Here is a 24,437-nt window from a genome sequence, read left to right as displayed (position 1 = left end):
AGGGGCTGGGGGTGTGGTAAAATATACGCAAATAATTAGCTTTTGCAGAGACAGCCATTCTTCTCTGGCTCTGGTGGTATAAGTAGGCTGTGTGGCTGGCTGCTTCTCCCTGAGGAAACTACAGCCAAACGCTAGTATAAGCCCTCCACCACTCCTGGGCATGGTGCGTGAGGGCTCCCCTTGACCCAGGTCTGGCAACACCCCTCTGCTTCTGAACCATCTCTTCCTCTTCCTGCCCCTCAGTTCATTTTCTAAGCTTGCCTTTGATGTTCAGGGCCCTTAGCTTGTCATAAATATATTCATTTCACTTGTTTTTTCAGGTCTTTATTGTAAGAGGGCTCACCAGAAGCATCTGCCTATTCTGCCGTCTTGTCTCCACCTCCTCAAAAGCTCTTCTAGTCTTTTTCTTTTTTCCTTCCTAGACATCCAACTATTCATAACTGAATCATAACATAAACTGGTATTGTTGAATGTGCTGAGTAAAATTCTGTTATCCATTCTTAATTCTGAAACCTGGGGAATGAAGACTTTTTCCATTTCTAAAACACCCATCAGTGAATTCTAGTTCATCGTAAGTGCATCTTCCCTCGATTGATTTTGTTCTTCCTTGGGAACCTCTAAGTGGGTAACCCTGACCCTGTGAGCTGAAGGACCAGTCCCTCTGCAAATGTAGATTCAGCTGCTGGAACTTGGATGTTTACCCTTTACTCTCTAAGTTTAAAGGACTGGAGGAGGCTGCCTTAGACTTATGTACACTCCCATGCAGACAACAGAAGACCTACATGACAAGATACAAGATTCTTTGGCTTATTAAATAGGCAGATGGGTGGACCAATACCTGGAAGACACATTTTAATCTCTCTCACTCTCCCTGTTATATGTTAATGCCCCCTAGCCACGAAAACGCATTGTGCTTATGAATGAACTCACAAGATGGATTAGTTTTGTTTGCCAAAAATGTTCTTTAACAATCAGTTGAGAAACCATTTTGGTGTATTGGTTTCCAAAGGATTAGTCAGTTCTTTCAACATGAGTTAACGTACAATCAGATTGCCACTGATTTAAGATTTCATTACAATAACTATTATTATCATAAAAAAAAAATAGATACCTAAATTTGCTTCTAAATTTCCTGCTCTGGTTTATTGATCTCGCTATTCCTACAGATCTTATTACAGCTTTATAATTAAAAATCTTCTTCACTTAAAAATCTTGTCTTGAATATTCTCTAGCATTTATTCTGACAGGTGAGATTCAAATCTACAATCACAGTATAAACCCATTCTATTGGGATTTTGATTGGGATCACATTAAAAATTTATAGCTTAGTTTGGAATGTTTACCTCTTTACAAAATTAAGTTTCTCATCCAGGAGCATGGAATACATCTCTCCTTTTATTCAAGTTTCTCAAGAATGACCATGAGTTTTATAATCTAGTGGAAAGGATAGACAAATAAATTTGGTGTGATAAGTGCTGATAGAAGTGTTTAAAATATCTGAGTCTGCAGATCACCGCCTTACTTGTAGAATCACAAATAAATCATTAAACGCACACATGTGTGCACATCTTTGTGTGTGCTGTTGCCTCTTCCCTCATTTCTCTGCCCCAAGATAATCAATCCTTCCTCTGTTTTATTTCTGTACTTTGTATACATTTCTCTTTGTACTATCACCACTTTTTTACATGCTCTGGCTTTACTCATTGGTATGCTGCGAGTTCCAGGAGAATAGAGCAGAATTTTGTAACTCCAATGCTTAGCACAGTAATGGATATCTTATGTTTTGATTGCCTCCTCTTCACCCCATTGCTGAGGGAGGAAATCCCACCGTAGTGTTATGGGGATGGCAGAAACAGAACACCTAGTACTGAATAAATGAGATCAGCAGCAGTTTATTAGTCACATGTACTCACAGCTACGGGGTGGGGAACCCTGTATGCCACACAGGGCCACGTAGGAGCTGCATTCAGGAATAGAGTGAAAAACCAGGGGCTGTGGGAGGTAGGCTTTGTAGTAACAAGAGGATAGGGTGCCCCTTGGTTTCTGTGGAAGGATATGATTGGCTTCTTTGAATAATTTTATGGGCTGGCAGGGAACTGAAACCCACTACTCAGTGATAAGCCTGGTCCCCATGATAAGGAGTGTTATTTGGCTAGAAGACCTTACTCATGGAAACAGAGTGGGAAGGAGGACATATAGTTAGGCCATTTAAGGCCTCTCTGGTTTTCTCCAGATGTCAAGGAAGTATATAATATTGGGCCTTATATTACACATTAGCAAGTATTATATTGGGCTGCATATTTTAGAAAAAACTTTTAAGAAATTTGTCCATATTAACTATGTTCTTCCCCACCCACCCCCATCTCCTTTACTGGTGAAAGCTCCATGTCACGTAGGCTCATGAATCAGCAGACTCCTCATTTCCAGTGATGGGTGTTGTACCTGGCAGTGTAAGTAAGAATCAGCAATCCTGGGTGGAGAAGTGTGGTAGTCAGATTACAGGGAAGGCCCTGGTTACACTGGGCCTGTCTAGTAGATAGATTTCAAAACACTCCAGGCCCTGGCACTCAGTCCTCTGCTTTACTCCTAGAACTGCTTCCATTGCAAAACACTATTTGAAAAAAAATAGCATAAAGAGGCCAGCCCTGCCTTACTTCAGCTAATTTCCCTCTCTACAGTGCACAGCAAGGGCCCTTTATCTCTACTGGGAGAGGCCCAGGCTTCAGTGAGAAAGACAACCCCTCAGCCACTCACCATGGGTCCATCCAAATATTAGTTGTGGAAACTTTCTTACTTGAAAAACATGAGAGGCTGTGCACTCGGAACACTGCCCTCCTGAGAACACAATTACTTCGGTTTTTCTTTATCTGGTGCATTGAGGCTTGACACTGGCAGTAACCTTATCTGCACATTGCCCAAGGTTTTGGAAAGAAGGCTTAGGCATTCTGATCTTCAGGGCATTGCCTGCTTTCCATTGTTCTTCTCTGCCTGGGTCCCAACAGCAGGAGGTGTGGGCAGAGGTTAATGAGAGAAACAAGAGCATGCCCTGAGTGGTTCATAGGGTACCTGAAGCTGGCCATTCCACTGACTTCCGGGAGGATGACCAACTTCAGAGAACTGGGATCCACCCAATACTCATGTCTTTGGAGAGAGGTGCTCTAAACTGAGGTTAAATAAATGAGTTTTACCTCCTGCACCTGGTATTAAGATGGCTCCAAGATGGCACTATAATCTGTAACCAAAATCGTATTTTTTTGTCATTATCTGATTATACAATGAAGGTCGATTTATCATCTTAGAAAAATGTTTCACAATGGCAACACTGGTCATGGCTTTTAAGAAAAAGTAGATTCAATTGAAGCTAGGTTGTGGCTCATCAAGTTTGATTGTCATTTTCTCAGCGTAGATTTTGATGTTAAACCGAAAAGTATGTCAAGAAAGTTTAGGTTCACACTAAACTCAGTGTTTAGACTTAATTGAATATTATTACTAATAATTGGCATTGCTGTGGCATGAGATCATAGAGGAGGAGCAGGTATGGTAGGTTCCCGTCAGTACTCTCCATGAACTCAGGTTTTAACCAAGGTGACTCCAGTGTACTTCTTCCCACAGTAACAGTGTTTTGAGAAACTGTATTTTGATTGTTTTTAAAACTTTATAACTTAAGAGTGTAAACAGCCCAAAAGTCCATCAAGTGATGAATGGACAAATAAAATGGAAAATTATTTGACAATAAAAAAAGAACAAAATACTGATACATGCTATAACATGGATGAACCTTGAAAACATAATGCCAAGTGAAAGAAGCCAGTCATAAAAGACTCCTTTTATATTAAAAGTCCTGAATAGGCAAATCTATAGACAGAAAGTAGATTGGTGGTTGCCTAGGGCTGAGAAGTATTGAGGGAAAATGGGAAGTGGCTGTTAATAGGTATGGGATTTCTTTGGGGGGTAATGAAAATGTTCTAAAATTGATTGCAGTGATGGTTATACAACTCTGTGAATATACTAAAAACACATTGAATTTTGTACTTTAAATGGATAAATTGTATAATAGGTAAACTATATCCCAATAAAGCTGTTAAAAAAAAGAAACCTGTGTAGTTTTTATTATATGTACCTTTTGCTGTCGAGTCAATTCTGACTCTTAGCTACCCTATAGGACAGAGCAGAGCTGCTCCATAGGGTTTCCAAGACGTGGCTGGTGGATTCAAATTGACAACATTTTTTTGTTTAGCAACAGAACTCTTAACACTGTGCCGCCACGACTCCATTATATACGTACAGGCCCATTTAAAAAACAACCCTATTTAATATAATACTTTTCAATGAACCCTTATATGTCTAGTTTGTGGAAAAAGAAATCTCTCACCACTACATTTCATATTTACCCACTTGGTCAAAGTTGAGTGTTAGACATGACTAAGGGCGTGACACCACTATATTTCTTTCCTCAGAGGCCAAACGGCACAAGATTGAATGGCCAGTGGCCTTCCCACCAAGTAGGGTGCACCCTCTCACCTTTGTTCTCTCATGTCCCTCCCTATCCAGGGTACACCAGTTAGCAGTGTGGTTGACATTGTGAGGCATATCAGGCCCTCGAGTGCCCTCAGCTTGTAAAAAAAAAAAAAAAAAAGCCAAAGTACCCAAACTCAGCAACTGTTCTCCAAGACCTGGGAACCTGGTGAAGGCAAAGAGAACCTTAATTTCATGCTTTAGCATCACTAAAGGCCACTAACATCTCCCATTTTATGATATGGCAGTTTCAGATGTGATCTTTCCTCACATTTCCAAAGCCTTCACCTGCATCTTTACTCCCAGCCAAAGACTGAAACGCCTTTGATTTCCCACCTCTACATCTTTTGGCTCCCCTGTGTTTGCCCCCTACTCTTCGTTATGCCTGTTATAATGGGTAGCATGTTCTTGCTCCTGTTAGAGAATTCATCCCTCCCACCTTCTCAAGACCTCACATCTGCACTTAATTTACCCCTCCCTCTCTCTTCTGCATCGTAACATTCTGTCTCTGGATTATTCATTGGCATATAAATATGCTCTAATATATAGTATGTCCTATATTTTTAAAACCCTTCTTTGATTTCAATTCTTTGTCTTGTCTACCTTATTTCTCTTCCTGCCCCTTTCAAATAGTCTCAAAAAAAACCTGTCTATAATTGCTGCCTTTGCTTCTTCACCTCTCACTCTTGCCACATCCAGTCACCACTTGTCTGTCCTCTTTTTATTTGACCTCTTAATAACATCTGGCCTGGTTAGCCACTCCCTCTTTCTTGACAGGCTGTTTTTTCTTCATTTCTGTGATACCACACTCCTACGGTTTCCTTTCCTCCCATCTTGCCACTCCTTCTTGGCCTCATTTTGTCCCTTCCTTGCCACTGCATGATCTCGTGGAGTACGCTGGATTTGGTCCTAAAGCATCACGATTGATACTCTTACTGCTAATCTGGATTTGGCTCAGGGGAAAGTTGAAGTTTCACAGTAAATCAGGGGCTTAAGTTTTAATGCTCATATGGAGATAGACTATGAGGCAATGGGCCTTGATAAGATAAGATGTTAATATTTTATGTAGATAGCCGGAGGATGTTCAAAGTGCTACATTTTCAGTGAAAAGACAGGCTAGAAAGATATACAAAGGGAGATGACAAAGAGGCTTTCTTGGTCTGGGAGTCTGAAAGACTTCAAAATAAGTGTTTTTTAAAAACTTATTGCTGAAAATAGACACAACAAAATGTATACCACTTCGACAATTTCTACATGTGCAATTCAGTGACCTTGGTTACATTCCTCAAGATGTGCTACCTTTCTTAATATCCTTTTCTAAGTTATTTCACCATCATTAACACAAACTCACTATTCCCCTGATCTTCTCCAGTTGCTATTGTCAATATGATCACATATAGATAATCCTTTAAAGGAGCACAATGCTCCAGACAGACATTCTCTTCTTTTTTTTAATAATATTTTACTGTGTTTTTGGTAAAAGTTTACACAGCAGTTTAGGGTCCCATTCAACAGTTTCTACACAAATTGTTCAGTGACATTGGTTATATTCTTCACAACACATGAACATTCTCGTTATTTCTGTTCTGGTTAATCTAGTTTCCCTGCCCCCTTACATTCTCATCTTTGTTTTGAACTAATTGTTGACTGTTTGGTCTCATATAGGACAGTTTTTAAAGGAACACAGTACTTATGGGTGATAGTCATTATTTTTTTAACCAATTTGTTATTTAGCTACAAGGTGACCTCAGGGGTGAGTTTCAGTTCGAGGTTCGAAGAGCGTCTCAGAGCAATAGTCTCGGGGTATCCTCCAGTCTCAACCAGTCTAAGAGGTCTGGTGTTTTTTTTTTTTTTTGTAATTTGAAATTCTGTTCCACATTTTTTCCTGTTCTATCAGGGTCCATCTATCACGGCCCTGATTAGAATGGTCAATAGTGGTAGCGGGGTACTACTGATCTCAGGGTAGATGAGGCTGTGTTCATGTAGACTATTTGTCGTATAGACTAGTATCTTCTTTGTGTCTTTGGTTTCCTTTATTTTTCTTATTTTTGCTCCAGATGATTAGAGACCAATAGTTGTATCTTAGATGGCTGCTTGCAAGCTTTTAAGGCCCCAGACACTACTTACCAAACTAGGATATAGAACATAACTTTATGAACTATATTATGCCAGTTGACCAAGATGTTCCATGAAGTGTTTGGTTATGCCAAAGAAGTACCCTAATTGTGCTGTCTATGTGCTTTATGGAAAACCTGGTGGTATAGGGGTTAAGAGCTATGGCTGCTAAACCAAAGGTCATCAGTTTGAATCCACCAGGCACTCCTTGGAAACCCTATGAGGCAGTTCTACTATGTCCTATCAGATCGCTATGAGCCAGAATTGACTGGATGGCAACAGGTTTTTTTTTTTTTATGTGCTTTATAGTCGCATAGATGCATATACATATGCGTGTTGTTAGTTTATGTCAAGTCCATCCCAACACATAGTGACCTTATGTACAACAGAACGAACACTGCCCAGTCCTGAGCCATCCTCAAAATTGTTGCTGTCTTTGTGCCCATTGTTGCAGTCACTGTGTCAATCAATCTCGTCGAGGGTCTACCTCTTTTTTGCTGACTCTCTACCTTACCAAGCATGATGTTCTTCTGCAGAGAGCAATCCCTCCTGATAACATGTCCAAAGTACATGAGACAAGGTCTTGCCACCCTCACTTCCAAGGAAAATTCTGACTACACTTCTTTTTATTATTGTGTTTTAGGTGAAAGTTTACAGTGTAAATTAGTTTCTCATTCAAAAATTATACACAAATTGTTTTGTGACATTAGCTGCAATCCTCACAATGTGTCAATCATTTTGCCCCTTTCCCTTTACACCTTGGGTTCCCATGCCCATTTTTCCAGGTTTCCTGTCCCTTCTGGGTTTCTCATCTTTGGTTTTGGGCAAGTGTTGCCCACTAGTTCTCCTATACTTGATTGAACTAAGAAGCTTGTTTCTCACATGTATTATTGTTTGTTTTATAGGCCTGTTTATTCTTTGGCTGAAAGGTAGATTTCGGGAGTGGGTTCAGTTTCGAGCTGTCAGGGTGTCTGGGGGCCATAGTTTCAGAAATCCCTCCAGTCTCTGTCAGACCTGTAAGTCTGGTGTTTTTTTGTGAATTTGAGTTTTGTTCTACATTCTTCTCCTGCTCTATCCAGTACCCTCTATTGTGATTCCTGTCAGAGCAGTTGGTGGTGGTCCCCAGCCCTCAGTACCGGTAACTCAGTCCCTTAAGGTGCCTATATGTGCCTAGGAAGCTTCCATATCTCTGCCTTAGTTAAGTTGCACTGACTCTACCAATATTGTGTTGTCTTTCCTTTCACCAAAGCTAACACTTGTCTACTACCTAGTTAGTGATTTCAACTCCCTACCTCTCCTCTTCCTAATCAACAAAGACTGTTTTTTTTCCTGTGTGTAAACCTTTTCTTGGGTTTTTATAATAGTGGTCTCATACAATATTTGTTCTTTTATGATTCACTTATTTCACTCAGCACAAAAAAAAAAAGCCCTCCAAATTCATCCATGTTGTGAGATGTTTCACAGATTCATCATTGTTCTTTATCATTGCATAGTATTCCATTATGTGTATGTACCATAATTTGTTTATTCATTCTCTGTTAATGGGCACTTAGGTTGTTTCCAGTTTTTGCTATTATGAATAATGCTGCAACGAACATGGGTATGTATTGGCCTATTCATGTGATGACTTTTTTTTTTCTAGGATATATTCCTAGGAGTGGGATTGCTGGATTGGATTGTATGGTATTACTCTTTCTAGCTTTTTTAGGAGGTGCCATACTATTTTTCGAAACCCTGATGGTGCAGTGGTTAAGTGATATGGCTGTTAACCAAAAGGTCTGTTGTTCAAATCTGTCAGCTGCTCCTTGGAAACCCAATGAGGCAGTTCTATTCTGTCCCCTAGGGTCTCTCTGCATTGAAATCAACTCAAAATCAACGGGCATACCACTTTTCACAGTGGTTGTACCATTCTACATTCCCACCAGCAGTGCATAAAAGTTCCAATCTCCCCACAATGTCTCCAACATTTGTTCTTTTATTTATTTATTTATTTTTTGATTAGTGCCAGTAATGTCAGGATGGGATGGTATCTCAATGTAGTTTTGATTTGCATTTCTCTAATGGCTAATGATGGTAAACATATTCTCATATGTCTGTTAGCAGCCTGAATGTTGTCTTTGCTGAAGTGTCTATTCATATCCCTTGCCCATTTGTTAATTAAATTATTTTATTTTTGTTGTTGAGGTGTTAAAATATTCTATAAATTTTAGAGATTAGACCCTTGTTAGATATGTCATAGCCAAAAATTTTTTCCCAGTCCATAGGTTGTCTTTTTACTCTTTCGGTGAAGTCTTTTGATGAGCATAAGTGTTTAATTTCCAGGAGCTCCCAGTTATCTAGTTTCTCTTTTGGTGTTTGTGCATCATTAGTTATGGTTTGTATTAAATTTATGCCATGTATTTGGGCTCCTAGCATTGTCCCTAATTTTTCCTCCATGATCTTTATCATTTTAGGTATTATATTTAGGTCTTTGATCCATTTTGAATTTTTTTTTTTTTATGGTGGGATGTATGGATCCTGTTTCATTTTTTTAACAGATGGACATCTAATTTTGCAGGCACCATTTGTTAAAAAGACTGTCTATTCCCAGTTTGATGGAGTTTGGGCTTTTGTCAAAGATCAGCTGACCATAGGTAAATGTGTTTATGTCTTGGTTCTCAATTCTGTTCCTCTGGTCAATGTATCTGTCGTTGTACCAGTACCAGCCTGTTTTGACTTCTGTGGTGGTAGGTTCTCAGATCAGGTGGTATGAGGCCTCTTACTTTGTTCTTCAATAAGGTGTGACCTATCTGGGGACTCTTTACATATAAAGTTAATGATTAGTTTTTCCATCTCATTAAAGAATGCTGTTGGTATTTGGATTGGAATTGCACTATATTTGTATATTTCTTTGTGTAGAATTGACATTTTTACAATGTCAAGTCATCCTATCCATGAACATGGTATGTTTTTCCATTTATGTAGGTGTCTTTTGGTTTCTTGCAGTACTGTTTTCTAGCTTTCTTTGTGTAGGACTTTTTCATTCCTGGTTAGATTTATTCATAAACACTTTATCTTTTGGGGGGCTATTTTAAATGGTATTAATTTGGTGATTTCCTTTTCAAAGTTCTCCTTCTTGGTGAATAGGAATCCAATTGATTTTTGTATGTTTATCTTGTATTGTGCTACTCTGCTAAATCTTTCTATTAGTTCCAATAGTTTTCTTGTGGAATCTTTAGGGTTCTCTGTATATAGTATCACACCGTCTGCAAATAAGGATAGTTTTTCTTCTTCTTTACCAATTTGGTTGCCCTTTATTTCTTTTTCTTTCCTTGTTACTCTAGCTAGGACTTCCAGCATGATATTAAATAACCAAAACCAAACAAAACCCACTGCCACTGAGTCGATTCTGACTCATAGCGACCCTATAGGACAGAAGAGAACTGCTCCTTACAGCTTTCAAGGAGTGCCTGCTGGATTTGAACTACCAACCTTTTGGTTAGCAGACATAACTCTTAACCACTATGCCACCATGGTTTCCTGATGTTAAATACAAGTGGTGATAAAGGGCATCCTTGTCTTCTTCTTGTTCTCAGGGGGAATTCTTTCAGCCTCTCTCCATTGAGAATGATGTTGGCTGTTTGTTTTGTATAGATGCCCTTTATTATGCTGAGGAATTTCCTTCCTATTTCTATTTTATTGAGAGTTATAAGGAAAGGGTGTTGGACTTTATCAAATGTCTTTTCTGTATCAATCAAGATGACCATGTGATTCTTTTGTTCTATTTATGTGGTGGATTATGTTGATCAATTTTCTAATGTCAAAACATCCTTGCATACCTGGTATGAATCCTATTTGGTTGTAGTGTATTATTTTTTGATATGATGCTGAATTCTATTGGCTAGAATTTTGTTGAGGATTTTTGCATCTATATTCATGAGAGATTCTGGTCTGTAATTTTTTTTTTTTTTTTGGTGTCTTTGCCTGTTTTTGGTATCAGGGTTATGCTGGTTTCATAGAATGAATTTGGGAGTATTCCTTCCTTTTCTATGCTCTGAAATAGTTAGAGTAGTACTGGAGTGAGCTGTTCACTGAATGTTTGTTAGGATTCTCCATCAAGGCCAGGGCTTTTTTGTTGTTGTTGAGAGGTTTTTTTTTTTTAATTGCCTTTTCAATCTCTTCTCTTGTTATGGTTCTGTTCAGATTTTCAACATCATTTAGTGTTAGTTTGGGTAGGTAGCGTGTTTCCAGAAATTTGTCCATTTCCTCTAGGTTTTCAAATTTGTTGGAGTACAGCTTTTCATAATACTTTGTTATGATCCTTTTTATTTCAGTTGAGTCTGTTGTAATGTCCACCATTTCAGTTCTCATTTGGGTTATTTGCATCCTTTCCCGCTTTTCTTTTGTCAATTTGGCCAGTGATTTTTCAATTTTGTTGATCCTTTCAAAGAGCCAATTTTTGGTTTTGTTGATTCTTTCTATTGTTTTTCTATTCTTTATTTCATTTATTTCTGCTCTGATCTTTATTATTTCCTTTCTTCTGGTGGCTGTGGGCTTCTTTGCCATTCACTTTTATTTGTTCAAGTTGTGTAGCTAATGTTATGATTTTGTCCCTTTCTCTTTTTTTGATGTATGCATCTGTTGCTATAAATTGACCTCTGAGGACTGCCTTTGCTGTGTCCCGAAGGTTTCTGTATGATGTGTTTTTATTCTCATTTGTTTTTAGGGACTTTTTGATTCCATCTTTGATTTCTTCTATTACCCAGTGGTTTTTAAGCAGGGTGTTATTCAGTTTCCATGTAATTGATTTTTTTCTCTTGGTCTTCCTGTTGTTAATTTTTAGTTTGATGGCATAATGGTCAGAGAAGATACTTTGTATTATTTCAGTGTTTTGGATTTTGTTGAGGGTTGCTCTGTGGCCTATTCTGAAGAATGTTCCATGTGAGTTGGAAAAGAATGTGTACTTTGCAACTGTTGGGTGGAATGTTCTGTATGTGAGGTCAAGTTGGCTCTTTGTGCCCTTTAGTTCTTCCGTATCTTTTTTGGGTTTCTTTCTAGATACTCTGTTCTTTACTGAGAGTGGTCTGTTGAAGTCTCCTACTATTATTGTGGAACTGTCAGATCCCTTTTCAGTGCTGCTAGAGTTTATGTATTTTGGGGCCCTGTCATTGGGTGTGTAGATTTTTATTATGGTTAAGTCTTCATGACAGAGCATCCATTTAATCATTATATAGTGCCCTTCTTTGTCTTTTATGGTAGACTTTGTTTTAAAGTCTATTTTATTTGAGATTGGTAGTGCCGCTCCTGCTGCTTTTTGATAGTTATTTGCTTGATGTATTTTTTTCCATCCTTTGATTTTTAATACATTTATGTCTTCATTTCTAAGGTGTGTCTCTTGTAGACAGCGTATTAATGAATTCTGTTTTTTTAATCCATTCTGTCACTCTCTGTCTCTTTATGGGTGCCTTTAAACCATTTACATTCAGTGTAATTATTGATAGGTGTGAGTTTATTGCTGTCATTTTGTAGTGTTTTTTTTTGTATGTGTGTGTGGTGCCGACATTTTCTTTGTTCCTCTTACCCTCCCGTGCTAAATTCCTTTTGTTTGTGGATTTCTTTTGTTTTTGTAGATTTTGTTTTTATTGAGACTTTATGTTTTTCTTCTTTATTTTGATGAGTAGGTTTGTTAACTTTCTTTGTGGTTACCTTGAATTTTACCCTTATCTTCCTAGGTTTGAACTAGTCTATTGTTACTTACTATCCCCTTGCCTTCATCTCTATTAGTAAGTTCTACACCTACACCATTTATTCCCTCTTTCATTACTCTGACAGTGTTGTCATTTACAGATTAACCTCTCTGGTTCCCTGTTGTAATTCTTTTAGTTTTGGATAGTCCTTGAGAGTTCATGTCCTGGGTTTGTACCTGGTTGGTACAGTCTTGCATTCTAGATTCAGGCTGTGGTCTGATATTGTTTGTCCTTAGACTGAAGGACTCTCTTTAATAATTCTTGTAAGTTTTGTGTGGTTTTTACATATTCCCTTAACTTCTGTTTATCTGGAAGTGTCCTAATTTCACCATCATATTTGAATGGGAGTTTTGCAGGATATATTATTCTTGACTGGTGATTTTTTTTCTTTCAAGGTTTTATATATGTCATCCCATTGTCTTCTGGCCTGCATGGGTTCTGCCAAATAATCAGAGCTTAGTCTCATTGTTTCTCTTCTGTATGTGATTTTTGTTTTTCTCAAGCTGCTCTCAGGATTTTTTCTTTGTCTTTTTGTCTTAGTCATCTAATGCTGCCATAACAGAAATACCACAAGTGGATGGCTTTTACAAAGAGAAATTTATTTTCTCACAATCTAGTAGGTTACAAGTCCAAATCCAGGATGTTGGCTCCAAGGAAAGGCTTTTTCTCTCTGTCAGCTCTGGAGAAAGGTCCTTATCCTCAATCTTCCCCTGGTTGAGGAGCTCCTCAGATACAGGGAGCCCAGGTCCAAAAGACACACTCTGCTCCTGATGCTGATTTGTTGGTGGTATGAGGTCCTCAACACTCTGCTTGCTTCCCTTTCCTTTTTATCTCTTGAGAGATGAAAGGTGGTGCAGGCCACAACACAGGAAGACTCCCTTTACATTTGATCAGGCATATGACCTGGGTAAGGGTGGTGTTACAATCCTAAACTAATCCTCTTTAACCTAAAATTACAATCACAAAATACAGGGTAACCACACAATGCTGGAAATCATGGCCCAACCAAATAGATATACACAGTTTTGGGGGGACATAATTCAATCCATGACACTTTGGTTTTAGTGAGTGTGCTTATGATATGCTTTGGTGATTTTCTTTTGGAATCTATCCTATATGGGGTTCATTGAGCTTCTTGGATGGTCAGCTTTTCATCTTTCGTGATATTAAGGGAATTTTCTGTCAGCAATTCTGCAGTGATCCTCTCTGTGTTTTCTGTTTTCTCCCTGTTCTGAAACTCCAACCACTTGCAAATTTTTGCGTTTGATCGTATCTCATATAATTCTTAGGGTTTCTTCATTCTTTTTTCTGATTTTTCCACAAACAGAGTTGTATACTAGTGTTTGTCTTCAATTTCACTGATCCTGTCTTCCATCATTTCAAACCTGCTCCTCAGCCCTTCTATGACACTGTCCATTTCTGAAATCTTGTTGTTTATCTTTTGGATTTCTAGTTGCTGTTTTTGTGTGATTTCTAGTTGTGCATTTATTTTGGCTCTTGTTCCTGTATTATTTTCCTGAATTGTTCCATTTTTTTGGTCCATATTTTCCATGAATTTGTCCTTCTGAAACATGAATGTGTCTATTTTTTCCCCATTTTTGTCTGCTTTCTGCTTCATTTCTTGGATTGCTCTGAATACTAGAGATTTGAATTCCTTGTCAGGTAGTTCTAGTGCCTTTTCTTCTACTGGAAAGTCATCTGGTGTTTCATTTTGGAAGCCTACTAGAACTATCCTGTCCTATAATATATATATATATATATATATATATATATATATATATATATGTTTTGATGTTGTCTGCTGTCTTTGGGACATTCGGTAGTTATTTTCTTCATTTATTGTTGACCTGTTTGTTTCATCCTGATTTTTTGTTTTATTTAGTTATGTCTGAGCAAGCGGGCTGTGCATTCTTTGTTGTTTGCTTATCTGTGGTCATGATATTTTTCATCTCTTTGCCCAAAGTCCAGGGCCAGCCACTCAGCTATGGTGCAGCAGATCAGGTCTAGCTTATGGGGAAGGTTTGGGTGGGTTGTTTGTGGCACATACTAGGGCCAACAGGGAGAGCCAGGAATCAGTGCTGGGCAGGTTCCAGTAGGTTGTGCCTGTGCTGCCTGGGGGCATGATGTTCAGTTCACAGTGCAAGTAGGTAGGAAGGAGGTGGGAGGTTGTGATGTGTGGAGCTAATATAGGTATGGGAAAGAGGAGAGAGAAAGAGGAGCCCTCCCCAAAAAAAATAGTGCTAAAGGGGCTTGCCGTTGGAGTGGAGAGATGAGAAACCGAGAAATGGAGAAAAAGAAAAAAATAACTAGATAAAAATTTGGAAAAGAAAAGCCCCCAGGGGTCCCACCAGTGTGGCTGCAAAGGGCAAGAAAGTGGCTCCCAGGCTGCACAGTATAGCCTGGCTGAAGGGGATAAAGATGTCACACAGCACCAGGTATTCAGGAGACAGGAAAAGAAGGTAACTATAGAGAGGCAAGAACTGAGAAATGAAGAAAGACAGAAAGGAAAAAAGAGAGAATAAAAAGGAAAAAGAAATGCCCTCAGGGATCCTACTGATGCAGCTTCATAGACTGGGGAAGTGGCTCCTAAGCTGTGCAGTGCAGCCTGGCTAGAAGGGACTCCCAAGCTGCAAGAAGAAAAAGAAAACAAACAAAACAAAACAAAACAAAGCAAAAAAAAAAAAAGCCCTGGGGATCCAACCAGCGTGGTATTGCAGACCCGGAGAGTGGCTCTCCAGTCAAGCTGTGCTTCACAACCTTTCAAGAAGAAGCAAAGATGGCACATGGAGCCAGGTGTTCAAGAGAAGAGGGGAAGTGGTGGGAGCATGGAAGAACCCAAAAGAAATGGACAAAAGCAACATAACACCAGCAGCAAAGAAATGGCACTCAGGGAGCCTGCCAGAGTGGGTGGGATGAATCCAAGTGGCCCAGGACTGAAGCCTTCGAGCCAAGAGACTGTGGCTGGCAGAAAGCAGATGAGGCTGGGGGGCAGGGTGGGAAGAAGAGTGGGTGTTAGGAAAGCATATATCTCTGTGTACTAGGTGCTGTTTCCTGCTGGGAACTTCAGGAAGCTGCTTTCCCATATTCCCTGTCCACCGATCTCTGATGTGGGGAGGGTGAATCCAAGTGGCACTGACACTGCACTTCCCAGCTGGCTGAGCCACCACTGCCAGCCAAGAAGTGTGGAGGTAGAGCAGTGGGGAGAGGTTGAATGGTGGGAAAACATGTATTGCTGGTTACCAGGTGTTCTGTCTCCTGCTGGAAGCTCCCCGAAGCTGCTTTCCTGTGCTCCCGGTCTGCCAATATCCTACAGAATTCCAAGAGGGCAAATCCATGCTGCATTAGCTGATAGGAGACCTCCACACGTATCTCTCCTTGCTCTCTGTTCTCTGTCAGTTTCTTATTCCATTCTGTGTTTGGTTGACCTCCTTATCTCTTCATTTGACACTTCAGGTTCCAGAATCGATGTTTGTCTCCGTTTTACTTGGGGTTGGGGTCTTTGCTGTGGAGAGATGGCGTGGTTCTTCTGTCTATGGCACCCTGTTGGTTGGAATTCTAAAGGTCCCTTTCTTCCTTTTTGATGCCTGCATTTATAGCTATAAATTGATCTCTGGGCACTGCCTTTGCTGTGCCTCAAAGGTTTTGGCAGGGTTTGTTTTCATCGTCATTTGATTCTAGGGATCCAGCAGATGGGGGTAGAGCGGACCCAGGCAGCAGCGATCCGGTGGCTCTCTAGCCCCGGCAGTGTGGTGTAACCTGGTGGAAATAGGTAGAGGTGGCATGTGGGGCTAAGTGGGAGGGAGAAAGAAGAGGAAGAAGGGGGGGGGGGAAGAATGGCATGTTTGGGAGCTGGCGGGCAAGGGTGGCATGGACCTAAGCTTGTGGTGAATTTTTGGCTCTCTTCCCACGGTGGTGCAGCATGGCCTAACAATAGGATTAAAGGTATTGTCTGGGTTAAATGGGAGGGAAAAAGAAAAGGAAGAAAGAGGAAAAATGCCTTGGCAGAAACTGGTGGGTGCAGGTATGGGGGGGCCAGAGCACCAGTGGACCAGTAGCTCTCTACCTGTGGTGGTGCTACAAGGCCCAGCAGGAAAGGTTAGAGGTGGCATACATGGCTAGTGTTGGGGGTAGGGAGGAGGAAGAAAAGGAAGAACAGGAAAAAAGAAAAAGTGTGTGAAGGACCCAGTTGGTGGAGGCGGGGTGGACCAGGGTTGGCAGTGGTCTGGTGGGTCTTGAGCCAAGGCGACACAGCACGGTCTGGTGGGAAGTGGTAAAGATGGGGTACAAGGCAAGTGGGCGAAAGAAAGAAAAGGAGGAAAGGGGAAAAAGAAGAAAAATGGCACAGGTAGAGTAAGTCGGTGGGGGGTGTTGGGGGTCTAGGCTGGTGGCTGGCTAGTAGCTCTCTACTCATGGTGGTTTAGTGTGTCCCAGTGGGAAGTGGTAGAGGTGGCATATGGAGCTAGATGAGAGGGAGAAAGAATTAAAGGGGAAAAACAAACAATAACAAACAAACAAAATGTTGTGGCAAGAGCCAGCAGGTGTGAGCAGGGCAGACCTGGGGTGACAGCAGGCCTGTATCTCTCTAGCCGAGTGACACAGCATTGCCTGTTGGGAAGGGATGGGGTGGCATATGGGGCTAGGTGGGAGGAAGAAAGAAAAGGAAGAAAGGGAAAAAGTGGCACAATTGGAGCCAGCAGGTGGTGGTGGGGTATACCTGGGGCGATGGCAGGCTGGCAGCTCTCTAGACAAGTGGCACCATGTTGCCCATCGGGAAGAGTTGGGGGTGGAGTATAGGGCTAGGTGGGAGGAAGAAAGAAAGGAAGAAAATGGCACAGGAGGAGCCACAGAGTAGGGACAGGGTGGATCTGGGGTGACAGCAGGCCAGTAGCTCTCTAGCCAAGGAGCACAGCATAGCCTGTCCGGAAGGGCTAGGGGTGGTGTACAGGGCAAAAGGGTGAAGGGTAGAAAAGCATGTTTCTCTGGTTACCAGGTGCTCTGTCTCCTGTTGGGAGCTCCGAGGAGTTGCTTTCCCATATTCCCTGTCCAGGGTTATTTCTGGCTGTGCTCCAAGATGGCAAAGCTGTGCCGTGTTATTTGGCAGGTATTGTCCACTCTGTATCTCTCCTTTTTTCTCTGTTTCCTTTCTATTTCTTCTTCCATTTGGTATTTGCACTAGTTCTTTATCCTTTCATTTGATGTTTAGGGTTCCATGATTAACAGTTGTCTCTATTTTACTTAGTTTTTTGAGTCTTTGCTACAAGGGGATGGCATGATGCGTCATCTAGGGTGTCATGTTGGCTATGTTTCACCTAGCTGAACTTGTTCCAAGGCAGAATCATTTGTTCGCCTGGAAGCCCATGGTATATTCAGTATTCTTCACCAATACCACAATTCAAAGGCATCAATTCTTTTTCTGTCTTCCTTATTCTTTGTCGAGCTTTCACACGCATATGAGGCAGCTGAAAATATCATGGCTTGGGTCAGGCACACCTTATCCTCAAAGTAAAATCTTTGCTTTTCAACACTTTAAAGAGGTCTTTAGTAGCAGATTTGCCCAATGCAATACATCGTTTGATTTCTGGACTGCTGCTTCTATGAGGGTGACGTCAGCAGAGAAGGATTTTAACAATCCAGTGCATAGATGATGTGTTCTGTGGAAATCAGTCATCCTCCTTCCCTAGCCACTTCAGTCTTTGCCCAATGGGCTCATGAACAAAGTGGCCATGGTGGTAGGGACAGAGGTTATGCATGGGCTTAGCAATATAAACTTTCACTTACCAAGGTCAACTTTCTGCAGCCACTGTTGAGTGCTCAATCTGCCAACAGCATAGACCGACACTGAGTCCTCAATATGTCATCACTCCTCAAGGTGATCAGCCAGCAATCTGGTGGCAGGTTGATTACATTGGACCACTTCCATCATGGAAAGGGCAGCATTTTGTTCTTACTGGAATAGACACTTTGGATCCAATTTGTATTCCCTGTATACAATGTTTCTGCCCAAACTACCAACCATGAACTTACAGAATGCCTTATCTAACATCATGGTATCCTACATAGCATTGCCTTGGATCAAGGGACTCACTTCACAGCAAATGAAGTGTGGCAATGGGCCCATGCTGCTGTAATTCACTGGTCTTCCCATGTTCCCCATCATCCTGAAGCAGTCAGCTTGTTAGAACAATGGAATGGCCTTCTAAAGACACAATTATGGCACCAGCCAGGTGGCAATACCTTGCAGAGTTGGGGCAATGTTCTCTGTATATGCTGTAAAACAGTGTCCAACAAATGGTGCTGTTTCTCCCATAGCCCAGATTCATGGGTCCAGGAATTAAGGGGTGGAAATGGGAGTGGCACCACTCACTATTACCCCTAGTGACCCCTTTGCAAAATTTTTGCTTCCCGTCCCCATGACCCTACCACCTGCAGGTCTAGAGGTCTTAGTTCCAAAGAGAGGAATGCTTCCACCTGGAGACACATCACAGATTCCGCTGAACTTGAAGTGAAGAATGCTACCCGGTCACTTCGGGCTTCATATGCCACTGGATCAACAGGCAAAGAAGGAAGTTACCCTATTGACTAGTGTGATTCATTCTGATTACCAATAGGAAATTGGATTGATATTACATAATAGAGATAAAAAGGAGTATATCTGGAATGCGGGAGATCCCTTAGAGTGTCTCTGGATACTCCCATGCCCTGTGATTTAAGTCAAGTAAAACTACAGCAACCCAATTCTAACATGACCTAGACCCTTCAGGAATGAGGGTTGGGGTCACTTCACATGGCAAAGAACCACAATCATCTGAGGTACTTGCTGAAGACAAAGGAAACGTGGAATTGGTGGTGGAAGTAGTTCTAAGAACCGATTACAACCATGTGACAAGTTGCAGAAACGAGGAGTGTAATTTTTATGAGTATTTTTTCTTTGTGTTTGCATGAAATATTTTCGTTTTTTTCACTTATGAAATATAAGGTGTAAACAAGGCTAGTGCGTTTTCAGTTATATGTGTGTTAGTTGTATCATGTTAGGCACAAGTATAACTTTATAATTGTCTTTATTCAGAGATTATGTATGGTTTAAAAAGATGTATACAGGTGCCAAGTTGACAAAGGGTGGACTGTGAACATTAAGGTTGTGTGTCAACTTGGCTGGGCCGTGATTCTCAGTGGTTTGGCAGTTATGATGTAGTTTGGCAATCATGTAATGATGTAATCACTTCCATGATGAGATCTGACACAATGTGATCATCTTCATGATGGGATCTGCTGTGAGTAGCCAATCAGTTGAAAGCAAGTTTCCTTGGGGATGTGGCCTGCATTCAATATAGGTGGACATTTTGCCTTTTTCTCTGCTGTAGATCCTACCTTTGGCTTGTCAGCACCTGACCTCCAGTTCTTGGGACTTGGGGCAGCAGCCTGCTGTCTTACCTGCTAATCTTGGACTCATCAGTCTTTGCAGCCATGAGCCAGTAGCCTACCACCTGACCTGTGGATCTTGGGTTTGTCAGCCCCTGCAGCTACAGTCAGAAGAAGCCTCTAGCCTGACGCCTGACCCACAGACTTGGAACTTGCTAGTCTCTACAGTTGTGTGAGCCATTTCCTTGAGATAAATCTCTCTCTCTCTCTATATATATATGCTTCACTGGTTTTACTTCTCTAGAGATCAGCCCCCCCAAAATCATGTCCTTGTCACATGTAAAACACATTCACCCCATCATATCTTCCCAAAAGTCTTAAATCAGCTCCAAGTCCAAAATCTGATCTTTTACAAAGTTCCTCTTCATTTGTGAAATCTAGAAAACAAGTTATTTGCTCCAAAGTACAGTGGTGGAACAGGTACAAGGTAGACATTTCCATTACAAATGGGAGATGATGGAGGGATAACAGGCATCAAGCAAGTCAGCAGAACACATTACATTAGCTGTCGAGCCTTGAAAATAATCCTCTGTTCTTTGAGACCTTTTAGGCAGTGGCCCTGCCCTCCAGACTCTGGGAGTTGGCTACACTGTCCGAATTCTGGGTGGAGAGCCCTCAGCACTGGGCTTTAGCTCCACCTTCCAGACTCAAGGAACAGCAAATCTTCTCCTTTGGCTTTGGGCAGCCACATTCTCCTAGTTTATCCGAGTAGCAGCCCCACTCCCTCAGCTTTGGGCAGTGTATCTGGCCCCATCCTGTTGGCACTCGTGCATGGCAGCTCCACACTCCGGAACTGAGATGGTGCAGATCTGACTCTTTGAAACCTAGGAGGCTGTAGCCCCACCCTTTGAAACAAAACGTTTTGAGACCCCAGAGGTTGTGGCCCTACCCTTTGAAGCTAAGGCAGATCTGCTTCCTGTGTTCCTTGTCTCTTCAGCTTCTGCTTCCTGGTTCCTTGGCATCTCAGTCCCTTGGGTTGGCCTGGTGTCTGCCATGCTTTGGCAAGTGTTCCAAAGCTCTTTAGCTCCACCGGCAAGTGCGTGGAGGCACCCCCACTTCGCCAGTAAACCTTGGCTTGAAGGCTCGAATGCTCTCTCACTCTGTGGGTCAGCAAGCCTAGCTCCACTGCTAAGTGCCCAGAGCCACCTCACTCCGCCAGCATGCCTCCTGCACAAAGTCACTCAGCTCTCTCGCTCTGTGGGTCAACTCCTACACTGTCTCATGCTGTGCTCCTTGTTCTGCTGTTGCTTTTCTCTGCTGCTGCTTCTCCCTGTCTGTGCTGTTTCTGGTGTTACAGCTCTCCTCAATTCCTTCAAAGCCTTCACCAGAAATGTTTTTGATGTCTATACTTCCACCAACAATCTCTTCGAGGCACCTTACTTCCAGCCTCTACCTGTTCACAGTTTCAAAACCACTTCTGCATTTTAGGTATCTGTCAGAGCAGCGCCCCACTTTTCCAGTACTAGATTCTGCCTTAGTTATCTAGTGGTGCTATAACAGAAATATCACAAATGGATGGCTTTAACGAACTGAAATTTATTCTCTCACATTCTAAGAGATTAGAAGTCTCAATTCAGGCCTCAGCTCCAGCAAAAGGGATTCTCTCTCTGTCAGATCCGGTGACAGGTTCTTGTCATCAATCTTCCCCTCTCTAGGGGCTTCTCAGCACAAGGGTCCCAGGACCAAAGGGTGCCCTCTAGTCCTGGCGTGTCTTTCTTGATGGCATGAGATCTCTCTCCTCTCTGCTAGCTTCTCTATCCTCTCTGCTATCTTCTCTCTCCTCTCTGCTAGCTTCTCTCTTCTTTATCTCAAAAGAGAGTGACTCAAGATATTACCTAATCCTGTAGTTTGAGTCCAGCTTCATTAACATAACTGCCTCTAATCCTGCCTCATTAACATCAAAGAGGTTAGGATTTGCAACACATAGGATACCAGTTACCCAGTGCCTTCGAGTCATAGCGACCCTATAGGATGGAGTAGAACTGCCCCATAGAATTTCCAAGGAGCCCCTGGTGGATTCGAACTGCTGACCCTTTGGTTAGCAGCTGTAGCACTTAACCACTACACCACCAGAGTTTCCAAACACATAGGATAATCACATCAAATCACAAAATGGTGGACAACCACACAATACTGAAAATCATGGCCTAGCCAAGCTGACACACATTTTGGGGGACACAATTCAATCCATAACACTCAGCATATAGATTGAATAAGTGTGATGAAAGGATACAACCCTGACACACACCTTTTCAGATTTTAAAATACACAGTATCACCTTGTTCTGTTCAAACAACTGCCTCTTGGTCTATGTACAGGTTCCACATGCGCACAATTAAGTGTCCTGGAATTCCCATTCTTTGCAATGTTAGCCGTAATTTCTTACGATCTACGCAGTCAAATGCCTTTACAAAGTCAATAAACCACAGGTGAACATCTTTCTGGTATTCTCTGCTTTCAGCCATGATCCATCTAACATCGGCAACAGTATCTCTCATTCCACATCCTTTTCTGAACCTGGCTTGAATTTCTGGCAGTTTCCTGTCAATGTACTGCTGCAACTGCTTTTGAATGATCTTCAGCAAAATTTTACTTGTGTGTTGTATTAATGATATTGTCCAATAATTTCCACATTCTGTTGGACCATCTTTCTTTGGAATGGGTACAAATATAGATCTCTTCCAGTCAGTTGGTCAGGTAGCTGTCTTCCAAATTTCTTGGCATAGATGAGTGAGTGTTTCCAGCACTGCCTCCATTTGGTCATTTCTTGGAGCCTTGTTTTTCACCAATGCTTTCAGTGCAACTTGGACCTCTTACTTTGGTACCATCAATTCTTGATCATATGCTACCTCCTGAAATGACTGAACATCATTCAATTCTTTTTGGTATAGTGACTCTGTGTGTTCCTTCCATCTTCTTTTTATGCTTAAATTAAATCTTTCCAAAGGATGTTTTTAATTTTAAAAGACGCCCTTAAAGATCAAAACCAGATTCATCATTCATTTTCTTAATTTTACAAATACTTTTAGTTTCAAAGTATGAATTTGTGTTAGTCTTTGAACTTCCTCTACTCTGCTTCTTATTGGATTGCTACCACCAACACATAGGTACAAACAGCACCTTGAAGTCTTATTTTACTCAGCACTTGGCCATAGACTAGGTCATCTTCTGAAGCTTCTTTGGCCTCCATGCTTTCTGCCTTCTTGTTCCCAAGAGCCAGTGCTCACACATCCATTACAATTCAGCTTCGGACCACTGCCCCTCTCATCAGTGCACAGGTTGGAACAGATTTCATGATGCTTGGGGTTTATTAAACTTTATGTTGGCCTACAGCCTGGGCTGAATCTTATTTACAGAAACACAGTTCCAACTAGAAGTCCCTGGGTGGTACAAGCAGTTAACCTGTTCAACTGCTAACTGAAATGTGGAAGGTTTGAGTCCACCCAGAGGTGCCTAGAAAAAAAAGGCCTGGGGATCTACTTCCAGAAAACTTGGCCACTGAAAACTCTTTGAAGTCCAGTTCTACTCTGACACACATGAGGACTCCATGACTTGAAATTGACTGTACTGCAACTGGTAGGAGGTAGTCCCAAAGAACTGTATAACTACAGCCTAGAGCCAAAGTTTAGGGGTAGCTGTAGCCTCTTCAAGGTCCCTGGGTGGTACAAAGTTTTGTGCTTGTCTACTAACCCAAAGGTTGTCTGTTCAAACCCACCCAGTGACACCATGGAAGAAAGACTTGGCAATCTGCTTCTATAAACATTACAGCCAAGAAAACTCTATGGAACAGTTCTACTCTGTAGCCTATGGGTCACCATGAGTCAGACAGCAATAGGTAGCCTCTCCAAGCCCCTGGCTGTCTTAGAGGGTCCCAGCCTAAGTTGGTGTGCCTGGGGGAGTTGGCTCTCTAAAAGACACTTGGCAGCAGGAACAGATACAGTATGGAAAGAGATTTTTCAAGTAGCTTTACTTAGTATGCTGACCCACTACATGTGATATTGGTTTGTGTCTGGTCATTCTCAGTAGGTAATTTGGAAGGTTCTCTACCCTCCAGTCTCAATTTACCCATTTTTATATTCAAACTAAGGGTAAGTTTTCTATGATTTTGAATAAAGAAAATGACTTGATTTGGTTGCAATATCATTGCAGATATTAACTATCAGGAAGGAGAAAAAGAAGATGTGACTATAAAGTTTCTATTCTCAAAGATACATTGAAATCTCTGCATAGGTGTGTTTTAATTTTTTTAATAGAGAAAGGCTGCATAAAGAAATGAATTAAAGAAATGAACTAGAGGGGAATTTTAGGAAAAATTTTCACAGTAATATTAGATCTTAGTGCCAATTTCATTCTCTTTATGCTTTCTACCGATGTTCTTATTGTGTGCCATTGAACCAATTCCAATTCATAGCCACCCTACAGGACAAAGTAGAACTGGGGGCCCCCACAGGTTTCCTAGGCTGTAATCTTTACGATATCAGATCGCCAGGTCCTTTTCCTGCTGAGCAGCTGGTGGGTTTGAACCACAACCTTTCAGTTAGCAGCCAAGTGCTTAACCATTGTGCTACTAGGGCTCCTTTTCACTACTGATAGATAACCTAAATGATTATCTGTCCCTCAGCATGTATTCTCTACCTCCCTGTCAAGATGCATCTTGGCATT

This window comes from Elephas maximus, chromosome 23 (genome assembly GCF_024166365.1).
Source record: "Elephas maximus indicus isolate mEleMax1 chromosome 23, mEleMax1 primary haplotype, whole genome shotgun sequence".
Taxonomy (NCBI): domain Eukaryota; kingdom Metazoa; phylum Chordata; class Mammalia; order Proboscidea; family Elephantidae; genus Elephas; species Elephas maximus.
The sequence above is the reverse complement of the archived record's forward strand: the minus strand, read 5'-3'. Positions refer to the sequence as shown.